Raw genomic sequence first — 5401 nt, 5'->3', positions numbered from 1 at the left:
GCAAGGACTATAGCAATCGAAATGTTGGCGAGCTGGACTATAGCAATCGAAATGTTGTTTTTAGCATTAAATTGAGCTGCTTATCATCCCGAATAACTAGCTACTATGACGAATAACCAAACTTTTTGAACAACAATCCAGTTGATCGTCTTATTTAGCCTCTTCCCGAGGCGAGAGGCGGAAAACATAAGTTTATATCATATTCGCGCTTTACATTTAGAAATTTAGAAATTCAGCTTCCAACTAATGCTAGCATTAAATCAAATGTCAATCATATGCCAATCATAGTATATTTCTTTAATATAATAGAGAACAAGGATCTTATAATAGATAAGCATCACCGCTGATAAGATAACCATCCGCGCTGTCTCTGCATGTACAGCTGCCACAACTTCATCGACAACTGCTATGGCTTGGACAACCGCTATGGCTTTTTCCAAGTGTCCAATGCATTGATGTTCTGATAGCTTTTTCCAAGTGTCCTGATGCATTGATGTTCTGATCTTTAGAAAACAGGATTAATTCATTCTCGGAGCCCTTTGTTCGCTAACCTATCGCGCCCATGATTGTATGGTAAGAGAAGGGTACGAAATAATAGTAAACAGAGCACATCGCTGAAAGATTCTGGCTCGTACCATAATCACCTAACTTCGGTGGAAGCAGGAGATCCTTCGGCTGAACTTGCCCCCTGAGCAACCGCTAGATACTCTGGTAATGCAGTATATTTAGTATGGATTTCTTTAAAACCAGGTAAATGAAAAGAGCTATCTATTCTAGGTTGATTCAACCAATTTTGCATTATTTTCCAGATACATACCGCTAGATACTGTAGTAATGCAATATATTTAGTATGGATTTCTTTAAAACCAGGTAAACTGAAATCTCTTCATTCGTAACGTAGGAGCCAAATATAAACACGATTGAAACTTCTTTTCACGTCGGCCTTGAGTGTTCCTCATTTTTTTCAAATTTTTAGCTGCCTATGCAATCAAATCATTTATTGTTAACCTTTACTTCACCTTAATCAAGTTTTTGTATACCAGCATACCCCAAGATGGTAAGAAAACGTGTGGATACATCATAGAAAGGGATAAAGTGGGGAGCAATAAAAAAAATTGGAAAATTGGGCCGTACTTTATGGTGGGAGACAAAGAAATCCGGTTGTATTGTTCTTCTTTTTAATATGTATATTGTGATTTTTAACGCTTTTTTATTTAAATGTGAGTTATTGTGATTTTTAACGCTTTTTTATTTAAATGTGAGTTGCATTTTCATAGTTCTAACAAACTAAAATCGTGCATAAATTTATCTGCAAAACTAACTTTCCCTGATTCTTGCACTTTAGGGATAAAATGTAGATAAAGGCTAAAATACTTAGAATATGATCAGGAGAATTGCATTTCAGAACTAAACCTGGTTTTTCGCTGTTGAGAAGTAATTGGCAGCAAGATCATCCACTGCAGCTGGCTTACGAGCTCTTTCCCTAGATTTCTTCTCTCCACGCACGCAATTTTCCTGTCCCGACATCTTTAATCTCCCCACCAAAAACAGGATCCGCTACCAGACAACGCATAATCTGAAGATTTTGTCATTCACTGGAATGACAGACTGCAAAAAAAATTGTGAGATATTAAAATGAGAACGTGTAAAAACTAAGAAATCATTGGGCAAATTAGCCTCCCAAAGTAAAAGAAGTTTGCAGTGAAACTCTTGCAAATATTATAAGGGTTCGAAGGCAAGAAATTCAGTTGGTGAAATTCCAGGCACAATTTGCAGTTCGTCCGAGAAGGGGCATGAGTCCCTCACCTCCCTGCTGCCTCAGAGCATTGATCTGTTGTCTCAGGTTTCGCTATGACGCCTGCGTTACCCAACAGATGTTTTACACAGGCCAACACATGTAATGTATGTGGTTGCATGCAATGCACGTGGTAAAGGCTTATTTTGATGGCTCATGACATTTGTATGTGGTTGCATGCAATGCACGTGGTAAAGGCTTATTTTGATGGCTCATGACACAAATGTCATGAGGTAAACAATATCCACCGCGTCCTAAATCAGTATATTGCATATTTTAAAAATATAATTCCTTTTTATATTTTAAATTTTTTTAATCTTAGATTGAAATTTTAAATTCGTTACATAATTCCAAAAATTCTAGTTACATCCCACGAAAAAATTGGGACAATATTGAAACCTATATAACATTTAAAAAATATACTATTCTGAATTCAATGGCAGATACATCTTGTCGTTATTAAAGAATATAAATCTTTCTTTATTCCTGGAGTGCATGGCAGGTGAAAAAAACTTATTATTAAATGTACACAACCGTCTTTTCTTGGCAAATAAATTTGCATACTTAATTCCAGAAATGCACAACGTGTAAAATCGAGTTGACCAAATGTATGGGCTATTCTGAAGTTATGTGTCCTATACTTAGCTTTTGAAATCAGCTCTGGACATGCATATATTGCGTGAAAATTATGAATACTTCAGAAGTTTGCTTTTGAAAAATAAGTCATAGCCATCATTATAATAGTGACTGTTTTAGCAACAATATGGGATCAAACTAACTTTCCCTGATTCTTGCACTTTAGGGATAAAATGCAGATAAAGGATAAAATACTTAGAATAATATCAGGAGAATTGCATTTCAGAACCAAACCTGGTTTTTCGCTGTTGAGAAGCAATTGGCAGCAAGATCATCCACTGCAGCTGGCTTAGGAGCTCTTTCCTAGATTTCTTCTCTCCACTCACGTAATTTTCGTGTCCCCCCTCACATCTTTAATCTCCCCACCAAAAACAGGATCCGCTACCAGACAACGCATAATCTGAAGATTTTGTCATTCACTGGAACAACAGACTGCAAAAAAATTGTGAAATATTAAAATGAGAACGTGTAAAAACTGCAAAAAAATTGTGAAATATTAAAATGAGAACGTGTAAAAACTAAGAAATCATTGGGAAAATTAGCCTCCCAGAGTAAAAGAAGTTTGCAGTGAAACTCTTGCAAATATTATAAGGGTTCGAAGGCAAGAAATTCAGTTGGTGAAATTCCAGGCACAATTTGCAGTTCGTCCGAGAAGGGGCAGCGAATGGGGATGCTCCAGGGAATGAAAAAGCCAGTTTAACTGGTGCTCCAACTGCTTATTTCAATGCTTCAACGAGTGCAGCTGATTCCTCGCTGCCACAGAGAATGAGTCCCTCACCTCCCTGCTGCCTCAGAGCATTGATCTGCTGTCTCAGGTTTCGCTATGACGCCTGCGTTAGCCAACATATGTTTTATCTGCTGTCTCAGGTTTCGCTATGATGCCTGCATTAGCCAACATATGTTTTACACAGGCCAACACATCTAATGTATGTGGTTGCGTACATATGTTTTACACATGCCAACGCATCTAATGTATGTGGTTGCATGCAATGCACGTGGTAAAGGCTTATTTTGATGGCTCATGACACAAATGTCATGAGGTAAACAATATCCACCGCATCCTAAATCAGTATATTGCATATTTTAAAAATATAATTCCTTTTTATATTTTAATTTTTTTTAACCTTAGATTGAAATTTTAAATTCTTTGCATAATTCCAAAAATGCTACTTACATCCCACGAAAAGATTGGGACAAGATTGAAACCTATATAACATTTAAAAAATATACTATTCTGAATTCAATGGCAGATACATCTTACCGATGATCGTTCTCTTCCAAGTTCCAGTGTTTACATTCAGGGTGTGAGTGCTCGGATTGCTTTCATGCATTACTCTTTCATTTCTCAACCAGTTCTTCTCATACAGAAGAGAACCTCTTACTGTCACTACGGTCTCAGAGCAAATCGTTGTTCTGCCAATTGGGCATTTTATGGCAGCAGCACTGTCCAAGAGAAATTATGGGCTACCCTGGACCAGATATGAATTTTGCCTGAATCCGGGACCCTTCAATCTGAAAGAGCATGTGCTCATTACTATCTTTGCAGGTGCTAGAGCCACATCGGTGACAGCAATTCACATCGTAAACATTGTGAAGATCTACTACAGAAGAAATCTTGATCTCCCAGTGGTCCTCTTGATAGTCAGAACATCTCAGGTGATAATTCTTGATTGAACTTCTTCAATCCACATTCAAAAATTCAGGTAAAGTAGGTTCATCAGATGTTTATTTTGCATTTTAATTGGCAGCACAAATTGTTATCTGCATGAAGAACATTGGCGAAAAGGCATCCCTAACCCCAGTGTATTTGCCAGATTATGGCAGGGACTAGCTGCCCCGCAGCTCATCTTGTTATCATATATATCGCCTTTTCAAAAACTCTTTTGAAAAAACCACGTGAGGATATAAACGATGTGAAAAAATTATCCATTAAAAAAAAGAAATCGTATAACCTTTTAAAAATTTTGTGAAAAAACCACACGTGACTTTCAAATATAAAAAAAAATTGCGTTGAATGATGTTTTGAGTCACAGATCCACGAACAACTACCATTAATGCACACGGCCGCACACCACATATAATGCACACAGTTGCATACCATGTAAAATAGGCTTGCGTGCTCCTGATTGTATACAAAAGTGCAACTAACTCAATATTTTCAAGAATCGCAGTTAAATGAAAATTGCTCCATTTTTTTACTAAATAAGTGTGAAATTTTCACACTTTTTAATAGTTCTAAAAAATTTTAACCCAATTTATAAAAAATATATATTGGATTTTTTTCTTTGTTCTCTTTTCAGTGGCTCTGCAGGCACCATTATCTTGTGAAACTTCCTCAACTCTGATACCAATTTGTTGAAAAGACATAGATGCTTAAAGATAAATTTCACCCAAAACACACCAACTATGACTCTTCTATTGATCACACAAAACTTGATGATTACAATGAACCCGCTGGAGTGTATTTAACCTTTTTTGCCTAAAATATCTTGACATGCAACCACACACTATAAGTTAAACTATGAATTAAATCGATTTGAAACAACACTAGGTTAATTGACTCTCTAACTATAGCCAACTCCTCATGCGAGAGTAATTATCTTATTTTAAGAGTAATTATCTTATTTTAACTCTCCTTTAGTCATTACTCCAGTGAACAACTTATGTTTTTTATTAGAATATTGGCATGGCAATGACCGTTGTTTCACAATTAAGAAGAAATTTACCTACAATCTTATCTTAAGGATGTTTTCATTTATCATTACCCATACATGATTTCTTTTCCTCAATGAGGGTATCTCTCCCTAGTGTGGTATTTCCTATGCATTGTTGTAAAGATTGTATTTTGTTTCTTTCTCTTTTCCTAATGATTGAAATCCCAAAAATGGTCTTATCCTGCTCCTTGATTTGGTGTGCCTATCACTACTCTAAATTCTCTATTTCCTATTCACGATTTCTATTTTCTTTTCC

At 36.2% G+C, this 5401-nt stretch overlaps 2 long non-coding RNA genes across 2 annotated transcripts; both read left to right on the top strand.

The window, feature by feature from the left end:
• The first annotated feature begins 414 nt into the window (after window positions 1-414).
• On the top strand, window positions 415-1055 carry LOC149212562 (uncharacterized). The gene is made up of 2 exons (XR_016250776.1): window positions 415-711; window positions 810-1055. It is a non-coding gene; the product is annotated as an uncharacterized LOC149212562 (long non-coding RNA).
• A 2376-nt stretch (window positions 1056-3431) lies between these two features.
• On the top strand, window positions 3432-3998 carry LOC149212561 (uncharacterized). The gene is made up of 2 exons (XR_016250249.1): window positions 3432-3471; window positions 3682-3998. It is a non-coding gene; the product is annotated as an uncharacterized LOC149212561 (long non-coding RNA).
• Window positions 3999-5401: the final 1403 nt, after the last annotated feature.

The sequence above is a fragment of the Pinus tabuliformis genome, chromosome 1_1, assembly GCF_031772625.1.
Source record: "Pinus tabuliformis cultivar Carrire ecotype Pingquan chromosome 1_1, CPIR1, whole genome shotgun sequence".
In the NCBI taxonomy this organism is placed as follows: Eukaryota; Viridiplantae; Streptophyta; class Pinopsida; order Pinales; family Pinaceae; genus Pinus; species Pinus tabuliformis.
This window is presented reverse-complemented; position numbering and strand designations above follow the sequence as displayed.